We start from the raw sequence: 16,417 nt of genomic DNA on the forward strand, positions 1-16,417 counted from the left end.
ATTAAGATACCCCATCCCTCACATTAGCCCTGCATGATGAACTGAGAGTCAAATTCTGATACCGGTCTTCTGAGTCCAACAGTCTGTCCAAATGGCCGATCGTTTCTAGGCTCTACAGTCTGGAACCGCGACCGCTACAGTCGCAGGTTCGAATCCTGCCTCAGGCATGGATGTAAGTGATGTCCTTAGGTTAGTTAGGTTTAAGTAGTTCTAAGTTCTAGGGGACTGATGACCTCAGATGTTAAGTCCCATAGTGCTCAGAGCCATTTGAACCATTTTTTTTTTTTTTAACATGAGAAGAAGGTTCCACACCCTAGACGATGAAAAACTTCGAATCAAACGAACTGCTGGAAAGAATTATGCACAGTCTCCAAATCAGCTAACGTGAGGAGGCTTAGATTCGAGAGTAGGGAATGAAACGATAAGCCATATGGAATTAAAAAATAACTTTTCTGCGAAATAAAAATAAAACAATAACCAAAATAAAGGCAGTCTATAGGAAGTGCACTTGTTTCCAAATGTTTGAAATCAAAACCTACAGCTGTCTAGGATATGATACTGTGTACAGGTACCACATCGAATCCGTCCATGTATTAACGCGGACCATAGCACCGGCCAGCCTGAAGGTGGTTTTCAGGCGATTCTCCGCATCTGACTAAGTGAATGCCAGGCTGCTAACCAGGTACAGTCTCAGTTACACGATTTGAAAACATCTAGAAGAGCGTTCTTGTACTTCCCATAGATTACAGTACATGCGGACAGTTGGGCTACATACATTCCTCTCTGGAGGGGGAGAGGTGGAAAACTGGATGGCGACAGGAAAAGCATTTGGTAACCCTTCAATTAACTACACCAAATCCGAAATTAAGCACACCGACGCTGCGTAGATGACGCAAAGGCCCGAGAAACATTGAAGAAGAAGAAGAAAAAGAGGAAAAAAGATTTGAAGGTGCGACTCCCTACCTGCGTAAGTTTCCCACTGCCCGTGTCCTGGTAGAACCTTGGCATCAGAACACGCCACCGATTCCAGCATTTTACTGCCAAAACAACCACACGCAAGTGTAAGATAGTCAATAGGAGCCGTGGGAAAGGAGTCACGTGATCTCTGCTGGCCGTGTATTATACTGCAGAGCACAGTCTAATCGCTCGCTTGTACTCCAGCTCCAACGCAGAGCTGATTTCATTATGCTGTCTGCCGCTGTCTCTATCTTTAGCGAATGGGTAAAGCTACACTCTGAAACGTCCCCTTTGAAAAATTTATACAAGACTGTGCTTAAACTGACACACAATATTTTTAGCGCAACGCAATCTGACTTCCAAAAATCCCTACGAAAGAATGGCCCTGACTAACATTAACCTATACCCTACGAAAGAATGGCCCTGACTAACATTAACCTATACGTTTCACAAATCACTTACCTCACAAAAATCTTCGTTACTCAAGCTACTGCAATACAGCGAGCGCCACTACTGCCAGCTAAATAAAAGATTCAAACTATTGAAGGCACTAACTACTGATAGGCATAGTTAGCAAATGAAAGATTTTAATAGAGAACAAACAATGTATTTACCTTAATAGTCAAAATATATATATATATCAGTTCATGACACCAATTCTAACAAATTTCAAAACTCCGCCATCTCTCTCCCCACGTCCACCACTGCTGGCGTCTCACCTCCAACTGCGTAACGCTACGCGCTGTTAGCATCCAGCTGCCGCTGCCCGACACTACAATGGCAGACAACAACGCAAACTAGCCACAGACTGCGCTCAGCACAGCCAGTGATTTTTCATACAGAGCGCTACGTGGTGGCGGCGTTACCAATAAAAAAACCTAAACAGCCTACTCACAATGCCTATGGTTCAGATCATTTTGATCGATCATCAACTATCTAGGAGTCTCGCGGGGTCGCGGATTCGATTCCCGATCGGGTAGAGGATTTTCTCATTCCTGGACTGGGTGTTTCTGTTGCCTTCATCATTTCATCATCATTTGGGAAACAGGCGAGACTGGTGAAACAATTGGGAATTTGTACGGGTGCTGATAACCACGTCGTTGTGCGCCACACAACCCGAAATCATCCTCATCATCATCATCATCATCATCATCATCATCAACTACCTCCGACGGGGACCGCCTTATTCTCCGAGCACCTAGACAAGCCGACGCCGTTATTGATTGGCCTGGACAAACCATCGTGTATCCCAAGTACCTAGAATATATTAAAATTTCACTTTGTTTCACTTTTTTATATCAAAAACTCCATTTCGACTCTTGGCGTTTTCCATCCTGACCAGACTCTACTTCGATATCTGCGCAAATGCGGAACTCCACCCTGCGCAGTGCAACGTACTTACGTCTTTCTTGGCATGCTGTCCACAGAGTGGTTGTGCCGTGGCTACTGAGACCGATCCCACTCTTCCACGGCAGGTTTGCTGGAGAAATCGTGAGACGAACGTTCCTACGGAGACACACAGAAATTTGACCTATCAGGTTAGTCTAATCAGACAGAGCACGCCCTTCCATTCAGTTTATTCCGGGCGCCTGGAGGAAGGTCCTTACGACCTGCAAACAGTGTGCTCGTGCCTTACCGTTTTTAAGGATGAACCCATCGCCAAAATGCTTACAGGGCTGGTCGATAGTTGGAGAATTCTCAAATTACCCTCAGGAGAGATGAGAGGTATTTAAATCTTCATTGACATCTGCCCAAAACATGACTGAGACGCCCACCTGCGGAACTTGTGAGGCTGTCTGCCTGCGACATGAACTGGTAACTGGCTGCATCCCTACTAAGGCGTCAGACGGTGAATAAAACAAGACACCAGTGAAACAGTGTTCATTCTAGCCACTGTTTTCTCGCCTACCGTCTTCGCGCACCGCTGCATTATTATCAGTAATGGAAGCCTAGAGGTGAAGTTTGTGGAGGTGGTAGCGCATGTCTGGATCGGCGCAGGCCTGTCAACTACCCCCGAAAAGGCAAACGCACAGTTGTTTTCCACTCTCCTGGCAGTGACTACGAGCCGTAATTTGTGCGTAGCAGTTATCACTCGTTGTTGTTGACTGCAGACGATCTCCGTGAGGCCGATCTTCAGTGTTTCGTGTCTCACTATACTACTGTGGCGTACACCAACTTGTCGGATAACTTTCGTGGTGACAAACGACGTCGCCGTAAAGTGGCAATGCGCGCACTGTATGAGCTTGAACTAACCCATCGATATGTGTTAACGGATTGAATACCGTAGAGAAGCTGTACTGTGCTGTTCACACTGCTGGAGGTAGAGTGCGCTCTGCTGAAATGCGGTGAGAATGGGGGTTTACTCCATTAGAGAATCACTGTCGTCAGGAGAGTGTTTTTAATTAATTAATTATTTCTTATAACAACCATCACAGCCTATGTACATCGTGAGGAGATTCAAAACGTTTAGAGCACTTCAAAAGGTGACGTATAGAACCGGTACGACAAATTTCGTAACAAATGCATCTTGTGGCCGCTAGATGTCATAAAATAATAATAATCTACGAGCCTTGCTTAGACGCTAGCTTACACGAATAACTTCTGATGCTATTAGCAGTAACGTACTAAAAATGGTTCAAATGGCTCTGAGCACTATGGGACTCAACTGCTGTGGTCATTAGTCCCCTAGAACTTAGAACTACTTAAACCTAACTAACCTAAGGACATCACACACATCCATGCCCGAGGCAGGATTCGAACCTGCGACCGTAGCCGTCGCACGGTTCCGGACTGCGCGACTAGAACCGCGAGACCACCGCGGCCGGCAGTAACGTACTGTTGTACAATATCTACTAAATCTACATCCACTTTGCAAGCCACCTAACAGTGTGTAGTGGAGGGTACTTCTGGTGCTACAAACTGTTCCCCTCTTTCTTGTTCCAGTCGCGAAATTTCATGGTGAAACTCTCCGTGATGCAAAACGCCTCTGTTGTACCGCCTACCAATGGAGTTTGTTGAGCGTCTCTGTAACGCCCTAGCGCCTGCCAAACGAACCTGTGAAGAAACGCGCCGCTCTTCGTTGAATTTTCTCTGTTTCTCATATCAGTACTATCCGGTAAGGATCCCATATTGACCAACAACATTCAAGAATCGGTCGGACAACCGCATTGTGAGCTATTCCTCTGTGGATGAATTACATTTCTTTAAGATTCTTTCTATGAATCTCAGCCTGGCATCTGCCTTTGCTATTGTTTGTTTTATGTGGTCAATCCACTTAAGGTCGCTCTGGGTAGTTACTCCTAGATGTTTTACCGTATATACTGTTGCCACCAATCTGTCAATGTGTGACAGTTCCCGAGTACCAGTGGTCCTTAGAGGACCACACAGCCTCACATATTTGCAACTATTTTTCTTAGTTAGAGGGTGGAAGAAACTGTAAGATGAGCGTAGTGAATCAGTGGTTACACATCAATGCCGTTTCATTAACAAATTAGGCGCCATGTATAATGAATGTCTTATGTTTGTAAACGTATTCAAAAGTTATCCTCAACAACAATATCAGTATTTCTATTGCGCTCTTTGAAGCCAACAACGGAAACAAGCACTCGAGCTTTGAGACGATCACAGAGGCGCCTGATGTTAACTGGCCAACGTAGCGTGGGACACGCACGAAGACAAGCAGTAGAAACTCTCGCCTTGTGGGGACGGGCGTTATCTTGTTGAAATGTAAGCCCAGGATGATTTGCCTTGAAGGGCAACAAAGCGGGGAGTAGGATATCGTCGACGAACCGCTGTGCTGCAACGGTGCCACAGATGACAACCAAAGGGGTCCTGCTATCAAATAAAATGGCACCTCAGACCATCACTCCTGATTGTCGGCTGATTTAAGATGACAAAAATGACAATATTTACAATAGTATCATCTCTGTTTTCAGCAACTGCCTACACTCTTAAAAATGCGCTCACACACACACACACACACACACACACACACACACACATACACACACACACACACACACACACCCTAATATTTATGATAAATATTGACAGCTACCAAGTTTACAAGAGATTGACCTCATTCACAGATAATTCATCACACCAACAGCTTGTACCCCTTGTCAGCTTAGAACTGTATGTACATCAAGTACTGACACAAATGTGTATCTATCTGCATATTTTATAGCATTAACCAATGTATTACCCCAACCTTTAGGCAGGAAATATATGCAACATGTAATTTTAAGACTCCTTGCCATGTAAATGTTTGCTCTCATATAATCATTCTTTCCTCTATCTCTCTCTGTCTCTCTCTCTCTCTCTCTCTCTCTCTCTCTTTCTTCAAAGAGTGTCATCTATGTATGATTTTATTGCTGTAGCCAATATGATCATTGTAATTCAAGTCAGTAACATTTCACAAAATTGTTATTAACAAGTATGAAGTTTAAGCCATTTTAACTTTTCACCTGATTGTATAAACGAGTACGAATGTTTAGCTGTTTTAACTTGTCAAAATTGGATTTATATACCACCTGAAGTACACACACATATATTCGACACCTCAAAACAAATACCTCCAAATGCTTTAAACAATTATTCTGTAATAATGTTGTTAGGATGTATATTCCTTGCACTTTGCGATTATGTCTTCTCTTCTGGTATACGAACCTTGCACCCAGCTAATTCCAGACGCCATATTTGTTTACAAATGTGGCAGTATACATGTGACGTGTTACGACAGCAAAAGGAACTTGTGACCACTGGAGGTACTCTAGTTTACTTATTTAATGTTTATCATTAGATATCAGTTTATTTTTTTCTCAAAATAGTCCTAAGCCATATTCTGAAATAGTGTCTTGTTTCTCGACTAGGCAGTGCCACAAGTTCCTCCAAAAATCGTAACACAGCACACACACACACACAAATGTAATACTAACTAACGTAAATGCACCCGATGATGGAGGTTTAAACCTTCGAAACGCGTCGTGGAAACAAATAAAACGGTGACTGGTAACAGTGAACTTGTTGTTTCATTTAATGTCAGTAACAGTCACGGTAAAGCCTAACCTAAAAATGTTCGCTGTTAAAGCATTTGATCTGTTAAAAACTTCAAGCGTCGTGTTACTAATTTGCCTAGGTTGTTTATCTTTGTTCCTAGAGCTGATCAAGATCTCGCTGACATCAATGGGAATTAGTTGACTCTCATGCACCTACTCCGCTAAAATCATCATCAGATTCTGTAATCTTACTACTTACTTCATCATCCAAACCCTCTACAAAAATCATACCGTGTAATTCATCACAGAACGATGCATCAACATCAACAATACCATCACATCTACTAAAATCATCATCAAAATCATCAGTAGTATCACTAGCATCAATGCAAACATCCAAACTTCAAAACTTTCTACACCTAAATCATCATCAGTGCCACTTGTGTGTATGACAGCAGCCATACAAACAGAATCAATCATCATCCTCCCTAGGTACACGATTATCAACTTCTGCCACATCTACCTCCCATAAGATTGACACTACTTCATCACACAACGAACTGGCTAAACTATATTCTTAAAAATCGTTACACATAGCAACATTACTAAATACACACTGATCATCAAAAAGATTAATCAGATCATCGCCATAAAGTTCAAACTGATTTTCAACCTTTCTATCATCTTTGCTCATCTCTTGTAGCTTGAAATCCCAGAATTCACTCCTAGAATTAACTGTGTTTAATGTTAATCACTACTGTGTCTGATATGGTATCTGTAATCTGAACTATGCCGACCTCTTCTACTGTCATCCTGGTTCCTAGAAATTTTCCTCACATCAAACTGACATGCTCCCAATGAGGTGGTTACCTGTTTTCCAGACTATGAGTACTGTTCTCATTTGACCTATTACCATTTCTCCTCTCATTATTATTGCTTTACTTATTTCTGTGGCTATTATGAATATTGTCATTACTCCTATTCTGACTGCGATGGCTATTACCATAACAGATTCAGTGCGTCAGTTTGTATGAGACCGTCTAATGGCTTGCCAAGGAGCACCCGTGTCCTAAGCTGTCTCTCACAAGTGTTGTGCACCCTTATCTTGTCTTCGCGATATCTACTACTTTTTTTGTACTTTCAACATTGCAGTCCAGTCAGCAATCGTGATAATCTAATATATAAGGAACTATCAGCCTCGATTGCGGTAATGAAACCAACCTTTACCTAGGTTTCAGCCCAAATAATTGACCTTCTTTAGAAGATATACCTGAATCTATAATTTGTGCAAGAGGGCGTGGTCTAGAAATAAAACTAAAACAGCCTGAATAGGCGTAGTCACATTTCAAAAATGCGGTACGTAAGTACTAAGTCAACACCAAGACTTGACTTATGTTTCACGTGAGCTCCCGATGCCCACCGCACGGCGTCCATGGTGACGACGCGCACGCCAGAGTCTTCGTGCAGGCTTAGTAGGTACGTAGCGCATTTTTAAATTGTGACTACGTCCATTCAGGCTGTTTTACTTTTATTTCTAGATCATGCCCTCTTAGACAAATTATAGATTCATGTTTATCTTCTGGGCTGAAACCTAGGTAAAGGTTGGTTTCATTACCGCACTCCAGGCTGATAGTTTCTTATATTTTATACCTACTACTATTTAGAAATTCTGTCCTAACTGTGGACTGTTTACTTTCTGACCAAAATTTGTTCTAAAATAATATTTGAAACTCGGCTAAAGTCATTTCTCGGTTAACATGTTGGTTAGTCCAGGACAAAGCTTCTTCGTCCAGAAAACATTTGTCTAAATTAATTTTAATAGTTTCTGGCATATCAGATGCGAAGCTGTCCTTGCATTGGTATATGAAATCCAAGGTATGCAATTTAAAATCTACTGGGGAAAAAATCTAATGTAACATTATTGCAATTATTTAAAAACGTGCTGCTGCTACTATAGGCGTTACTAAACACGTTGATTCCAAATTGTGTACTTTGGAGTTCAGTGTTCGAAGATTTTTGAGCAACAGTATTAACTTTATTGTTAATGGTAGAAATTTGTTCTTTAAGAAGCACTGAATTTAATTTTAATTTTCCTTCAAAATAATTAATATCAGTCTCAGTATAGTATTGTATTGTTTTGAATTCAGAGTTTCTCCTACTTAACTCGCCAATGACGTCATTTTCAGTGTTATTTACTCGCTCTTCCATTAGATCCACTCGATCGTTCATCAATTTTAATTCAACATGTGTGAATTTCTTCAAACTATTCTAATTCTACATCATGTATTCGATCATTAGGAGAGTCTAATTTTTCATTTACTTCAACAATATCCTCCTTAATTGATTTTAGGCTATTATTTAGTTTTTCGAATTTTACATCTATTCTCTTAAATTTTTTGTCTATGTTTTATTCAACAGTTTTAAAGTTATTGACCATTTTCTTATTTTGTTCTGACAATTTACTATCTAGTAGCTGAGACAGCTCTTCAATTAAAGTATCTGGATATACTATCTACTGAAAACCTTGAAATGGTAATGATGAACCGCTGGATGTATTTCTTCGACTCTGATCTGGAAAATTTAAGTTTGAAGTCGACACGCGTAGCAGACATCCGAATCTGGTCGTCACGGCTATTTGATCTAAATTACTTTCACTTATATTGGCGAAACTCTTTATCAAACAAATCAGACGAAAACAATTTTCCTAACGAGTTTATTCAAATTTTTCCCACGCAGTATTCTCTATGAACACTGAAACCAGATAAACAAAAGAAAATCATTTAATGTACTCATCAGACAAAATCCATGGTGCTGGTGATGGTCCACACTTTCGCACGTATACTTTTCGAAAGATGGGTCTGCCCACGTCCAAAGTCAAGCCAACACTTACTGCAGTTAGTCTTATACTTGAAACTTAACACGCTTTAGCCCTCTGTACAGAGTTATACACATCCCAGCTCCTAACAACCACACTGAAATGGAACTGGCTGCGTGGTGTGGGATGTGTATAATATCGATTGCTGATAATTAAAATATTTGCAGGTTTACAAAAGCTAAAAGTTTATGCCAAAAGTTTTGCGGCCACAATAATTATGTGAACAGGAAGAATTTAAAAAGAAAAGGGCCACCACCAGCTGAGATACAACTACACTCCTGGAAATGGAAAAAAAGAACACATTGACACCGTTGTGTCAGACCCACCATACTTGCTCCGGACACTGCGAGAGGGCTGTACAAGCAATGATCACACGCACGGCACAGCGGACACACCAGGAACCGCGGTGTTGGCCGTCGAATGGCGCTAGCTGCGCAGCATTTGTGCACCGCCGCCGTCAGTGTCAGCCAGTTTGCCGTGGCATACGGAGCTCCATCGCAGTCTTTAACACTGGTAGCATGCCGCGACAGCGTGGACGTGAACCGTATGTGCAGTTGACGGACTTTGAGCGAGGGCGTATAGTGGGCATGCGGGAGGCCGGGTGGACGTACCGCCGAATTGCTCAACACGTGGGGCGTGAGGTCTCCACAGTACATCGATGTTGTCGCCAGTGGTCGGCGGAAGGTGCACGTGCCCGTCGACCTGGGACCGGACCGCAGCGACGCACGGATGCACGCCAAGACCGTAGGATCCTACGCAGTGCCGTAGGGGACCGCACCGCCACTTCCCAGCAAATTAGGGACACTGTTGCTCCTGGGGTATCGGCGAGGACCATTCGCAACCGTCTCCATGAAGCTGGGCTACGGTCCCGCACACCGTTAGGCTGTCTTCCGCTCACGCCCCAACATCGTGCAGCCCGCCTCCAGTGGTGTCGCAACAGGCGTGAATGGCTGGACGAATGGAGACGTGTCGTCTTCAGCGATGAGAGTCGCTTCTGCCTTGGTGCCAATGATGGTCGTATGCGTGTTTGGCGCCGTGCAGATGAGCGCCACAATCAGGACTGCATACGACCGAATCACACAGGGCCAACACCCGGCATCATGGTGTGGGGAGCGATCTCCTACACTGGCCATACACATCTGGTGATCGTCGAGGGGACACTGAATAGTGCACGGTTCATCCAAACCGTCATCGAACCCATCGTTCTACCATTCCTAGATCGGCAAGGGAACTTGCTGTTCCAACAGGACAATGCACGTCCGCATGTATCCCGTGCCACCCAAGATGCTCTAGAAGGTGTAAGTCAACTACCCTGGCCAGCAAGATCTCCGGATCTGTCCCCCATTGAGCATGTTTGGGACTGGATGAAGCGTCGTCTCACGCGGTCTGCACGTCCAGCACGAACGCTGGTCCAACTGAGGCGCCAGGTGGAAATGGCATGGCAAGCCGTTCCACAGGACTACATCCAGCATCTCTACGATCGTCTCCATGGGAGAATAGCAGCCTGCATTGCTGCGGCGAAAGGTGGATATACACTGTACTAGTGCCGACATTGTGCATGCTCTGTTGCCTGTGTCTATGTGCCTGTGGTTCTGTCAGTGTGATCATGTGATGTATCTGACCCCAGGAATGTGTCAATAAAGTTTCCCCTTCCTGGGACAATGAATTCACGGTGTTCTTATTTCAATTTCCAGGAGTGTATATCAACAGAGTTGTTGGACTGAAAAATACAGAACTATTCATTAATTTAGAGATGAAATGTTGTTACCAAAAATGTTTGTGAAATTTACATAACTTGTAGATCTTTATTCTTAAGGTATAGCTTCGCTGCAATTACTCTTGAGCTATTCTGATGTGCTGCTGTACAAAACTCATCGAGCGATGCACGAAATAAATTCCATGTAGAGATTTTCCACAGAATTGGTTTATTTGCACGCAAGATGTGCGGCGAAAAGAAAAACAACGTATAAACCAAGTTCCACATGCTGAGATGTTGATGGTTGGTAACAAACTGCCCTTACGCTGTACGTAAACCGCTGGTGTTCATATGATTTACAACAGTCACTGCCGACCAGAATTTACATATTTTAAGAAATGACTGTTAAAAGTGCGAAACAAAATTAATTCATATACGTACAAAAATAACCAAAATAATGCTTTACAGTTTTGTGTGGTTGCCGATACAATTTCGTTAACGATTCCGAAGTAATTTACATGTTTCCAGAAAATAACAATACATATTATATTTTAGTTAATTGTAGTCAAAAGAAAGAACGAAAAGTATTTCTACAATTTTTATGAATTCTTAATAACATGTTTATTTAAAAATTGTTAGCTGATTTGTCGAAAATAAATTTGTAAGCTGCAAAATACTCTTTGAACTCATTGGCGTAAGGCTTTTAGACCGATTACTTAGTAATTATTGAAAGCAAAAATATTCCTAGCATGTTCCCAAACTTGTTACTGAGTGCAGAACACAATAGCAAACTCACTTTTTACAAATGTTGCCTGAAGCAGACTATTTACTCGTATAGCTGCATTGTAGGATTGTGCATCAAACAATTAATTAAGCATAAAATAAATGTAGTCTTTTCAAGGGAAGGGAAAAGATATCCAAGAGGCAGTTTTATTACAATGCACAACTCAATGTGCCTTCTAAATGGCATGCGGATGATATGTAAAGTTGCTGTTGATGTGGAGTGACAAGGTTCTTCAATGCGCTGTTTGAAATCGTCTGTGTCTGTGGCTTCTGTGACATGGACACAGTTCTTAAGATTGCCCTGAAAGAATTCTGCTGGTGTTCAATCGGACAACAACGTGGGATTTCCCTGACGACCAGGCGTCCTAACCCATCTTCCAGAAAATCTGTTCTTGAGCATCATCAAGCGCAGAATAACCTGGGAGACTATCATGCTGCACCCACGTACGGCCTCTAACGTCTAGGCTGACATTTCCAAATTTTCGACAGTAAAACTCGATACAGCTCACCATTTAGAATACCTGCCACATAGTATGGAACGATGATTTGATCTTCATAGAGTCCACATCACATGTTAATGGAGCACCACCCGTGACGATTGATATGACGTACTTGCCTAGGATATTTTGAGGGACCACGACACCATAATTTATTAATGTTGATTCATCAGCGAACATAAAAGTTTGTAAGGCATTATGAGTGATTTACTCACCGAACATTCGCAGAAAGTAAGTCTTTCCCATGCAGTTCCTGCCAAGTTCGTATGGATGGAACTTGTGACTGTACTATTTGCCGCATAGATGTAAGGTTGACACCAGTGACTTCCGAGTATCGCTCCTGAATAGCATGGCAGGTGAATACTAAAAATTTGTTAAATTTTTTTGCTTGCAACGCCAGCGGCCAAACCGCCTTAGTTTGTGACTGGCAGTTTGCCAGCTAGGGGGAAATGCTGAGCAGGACGAAGAGAACGCAGAAGCGATTGTCACAAACAGGGCTGGCCGAGCGCCCAAGTCTACAAACGAAGCACAGTGACATGGTGGCAACAGACAGCTGCCGCCATACTGTTGACAGAACAGTCACAAGAAAGCCTAGTTACTGTGCAACATTAAATACTCAGCCGCTGAAGCAGCAGAGATGAGCATCTGAAATATGAAGTTAATAAAGTCTTAAGCCACCAGGAGAGCTGACCACATGAAAAAACTATTACACATTGCATCATTGCTCATCCATCACAGCAGAGCAAACGGATAGTGCCAGCATAAATACTACACTTTCCTGAGTCTGTGATCTCAGTTGCAGCTCTTCGGTGGTTCAGGTGAGACCATGTCAGTCGACCCTCTGCACAACTAATCATAAAATCGCAAAGTCTCGCTGTAAGGGCTCTTCCACAGCGAACTTCCACGTCTCGTGATCCGATCGGGTGCAAGCTTTACAAGGAGGCTGTGGCTCGAGATCCGCATCGCGTATTTCAGATCTGTCTGAAGGGCGAATCTCCTGGGCGCACGTCCTCATCGTCAACGAGAGCGCTTCAGAGACCGCCTCGCAGAGCTGCTGTCCGCTGCCGTCTTCCAGGGCCACGACGTACCGATCGGGCGAGACGTCGCGCCTGTTACTCGAGCCACCCTGGCGTGCAGAGGTGTGCCCGCTTACGACGGTACTGAGCACTAACATTGAAGTACGAGTAGTTTGGCTCGAGCCCCCACGTGCTATGGCGCCAAAACATATGTGTTTGTTACACTCAGCTTAATTGAGACGGCCTGCCGGAGTGGCCGAGCGGTTCTAGGCGCTACAGTCTGGAACCGCGCGACCTCTACGGTCGCAGGTTTGAATCCTGCCTCGGGCATGGATGTGTGTGATGTCTTTAGGTTAGTTAGGTTTAAGTAGTTGTAAGTTGTAGGAGACTGATGACCTCAGAAGTTAAGTCCCATCGTGCTCAGAGCCATTTGAACCATTTTAATTGAGCGGGCCGGAGTTCTGGCTGGTTTCGATGTTTGGCTACCTTTTTCGTCATAGGGTGCCAGCTCACACCTCGTAAACTAAATTTTTTAAGCTGAAGTAAAATATAAAAAAAAATGCAGGCAGGTATGGCAATGAAATTCAAAAAATATCGAGCCACTAACGTTCATTTTCAATTTGTACAAGTAGTTTATTTCCATTTTATCACAAATAGTCTTCACTATATTGAGTAAACACTCAAAATGCAGTCAGGGGAGCTTCTACGTAAGGGTGGCCGTCAATAACTGACGCTGCAACACTTTACTATAAAATTCATATGTCGCGATCACTGCACTCGACAGTCTGTCCACAGTTCACAAAGTACACTCTTGTCTGCTGTCCTTAACCACTGCTCAACGTGATCGTTTTCGAACGTCGCTACACACATACTTGTCCCCGAACTTCGCTACCAACCCACTACTACCCCGAGATGCGCGGCGCGTCCGGGTCTTAGCGTCTCTGAAAACCAACCCCCCTGTCATCAAAGATGGCCGCCCCATCCACCCCCGACACGATGTTTGACAAAAATTAGGAATATTCTAAAACTAAACACAAAAACATATGTGATATATTGAAAAGTATGGAAATTTTCAGGGCAATAACAATTTAAAGTCCAATTTTTTGTATATGCCACCGTTTGTTCACAATGATGTTCTTGTGGCGTGATTTTGCTTTTCCCTGATTTTTGATACTAAACATAAATAAACAAATAAAAATACATACTTAATTACTGATCTACCTCTTTAAACATTAGAATGCTGCCGCTGGTTTCGTCTCTTTAAATTTATTGATTACCAAAAACAGTTTTTCTAAGTCGAATCCCAATTTCCGACCTCTCATTCAAAAATGGTACACACTATGCTACATTGGCTATCATTGTTCCATGCAACTCTACTAGCCGCATGTGTAAACACTTTGTTCATATTAATTCGCCAGTGAATTGCCGAAATATTAGCTTTTCAACTTTCAGAAATTTACAATTTTTAAGACAACAATAACTTTTAATCTATTATATACACTCCTGGAAATGGAAAAAAGAACACATTGACACCGGTGTGTCAGACCCACCATATTTGCTCCGGACACTGCGAGAGGGCTGTACAAGCAATGATCACACGCACGGCACAGCGGACACACCAGGAACCGGGGCGTTGGCCGTCGAATGGCGCTAGCTGCGCAGCATTTGTGCACCGCCGCCGTCAGTGTCAGCCAGTTTGCCGTGGCATACGGAGCTCCATCGCAGTCTTTAACACTGGTAGCATGCCGCTACAGCGTGGACGTGAACCGTATGTGCAGTTGACGGACTTTGAGCGAGGGCGTATAGTGGGCATGCGGGAGGCCGGGTGGACGTACCGCCGAATTGCTCAACTGTGGGGCGTGAGGTCTCCACAGTACATCGATGTTGTCGCCAGTGGTCGGCGGAAGGTGCACGTGCCCGTCGATCTGGGACCGGATCGCAGCGACGCACGGATTCACGCCAAGACCGTAGGATCCTACGCAGTGCCGTAGGGGACCGCACCGCCACTTCTCAGCAAATTAGGGACACTGTTGCTCCTGGTGTATCGGCGAGGACCATTCGCAACCATCTCCATGAAGCTGGGCTACGGTCCCGCACACCGTTAGGCCGTCTTCCGCTCACGCCCCAACATCGTGCAGCCCGCCTCCAGTGGTGACGCGACAGGCGTGAATGGAGGGACGAATGGAGACGTGTCGTCTTCAGCGATGAGAGTCGCTTCTGCCTTGGTGCCAATGATGGTCGTATGCGTGTTTGGCGCCGTGCAGGTGAGCGCCACAATCAGGACTGCATACGACCGAGGCACACAGGGCCAACACCCGGCATCATGGTGTGGGGAGCGATCTCCTACACTGGCCGTACACCTCTGGTGATCGTCGAGGGGACACTGAATAGTGCACGGTACATCCAAACCGTTATCGAACCCATCGTTCTACCATTCCTAGACCGGCAAGGGAACTTGCTGTTCCAACAGGACAATGCACGTCCGCATGTATCCCGTGCCACCCAACGTGCTCTAGAAGGTGTAAGTCAACTACCCTGGCCAGCAAGATCTCCGGATCTGTCCCCCATTGAGCATGTTTGGGACTGGATGAAGCGTCGTCTCACACGGTCTGCACGTCCAGCACGAACGCTGGTCCAACTGAGGCGCCAGGTGGAAATGGCATGGCAAGCCGTTCCACAGGACTACATCCAGCATCTCTACGATCGTCTCCATGGGAGAATAGCAGCCTGCATTGCTGCGGCGAAAGGTGGATATACACTGTACTAGTGCCGACATTGTGCATGCTCTGTTGCCTGTGTCTATGTGCCTGTGGTTCTGTCAGTGTGATCATGTGATGTATCTGACCCCAGGAATGTGTCAATAAAGTTTCCCCTTCCTGGGACAATGAATTCACGGTGTTCTTATTTCAGTTTCCAGGAGTGTATATTTGTGGTGCATCTAGATAATTTAGTTTTACATATTTTTCTGCCCTTGAGCGCCAAGCCGCACCTCCGTGTTACTCTTAGTTAGGTTTTTATCAATTCTCTCTGGCATGTAATTCCTCCAAACGCGAAAACACAGCCTAACGCGCCCTGCCTAGCTCCTGCTCGGGTTTTTCCAAAGCCGCGTAAACGCTATTCGCCCGCTACGGCCCTGTAGCAACCGGCAGCCGCGTGCTCTGCGGCAGGAAACTGCCGCTTCAATCTCCCGCCACAGCTTGTACGCTCACACGCTGCTGCCGACGGAGCCCGCACTCGCCGCCCCGACTGAGCTGCCAGCGATATGGGAACACCACAAGATCATTCTGTACATCAGATATAAACATGTCACTCTGAATAATGTTTTCTTGTCGCTCACCACCGGAAATAGATGCTCCTCAACGCATCTCTGCTCGACATGATCCTGTCAGCTGAAGGGGTCTGGGGCAGGACTCCTGTAACAGGAATTTATTGTAAGCCGGCATGAGAATCATGGGATAACAAACACTTCCATGTCTTCACTTAAAAGACATCAGACTGGTATGAAATTCAAGTTCTTGTTGAAAAAGTGTATCTGGTCATATAGGCCAAATCTGTCATTATTAAAAGTGAGAACATCTCTAAAAGGCCTAAATATT

At 44.3% G+C, this 16,417-nt stretch overlaps 1 protein-coding gene across 3 annotated transcripts in view; it reads left to right on the forward strand.

Moving 5' to 3' along the window:
* Positions 1-16,417, forward strand: part of LOC126334634 (SET domain-containing protein SmydA-8) — a 280,691-nt gene that overhangs the window by 37,051 nt on the left and 227,223 nt on the right. Inside the window, exon 1 of one of the 3 annotated variants that reach the window (XM_049997071.1) lies at positions 2,398-2,495. The exons of the other annotated variants lie outside the window; for them this stretch is intronic. The gene's annotated coding sequence lies outside the window, so the exon portion shown is untranslated. Of the gene's footprint in view, positions 1-2,397; positions 2,496-16,417 lie in introns of those variants that run through there. 3 annotated transcript variants of the gene reach the window in all.

The sequence above is a fragment of the Schistocerca gregaria genome, chromosome 2, assembly GCF_023897955.1.
Source record: "Schistocerca gregaria isolate iqSchGreg1 chromosome 2, iqSchGreg1.2, whole genome shotgun sequence".
Taxonomy (NCBI): Eukaryota; Metazoa; Arthropoda; class Insecta; order Orthoptera; family Acrididae; genus Schistocerca; species Schistocerca gregaria.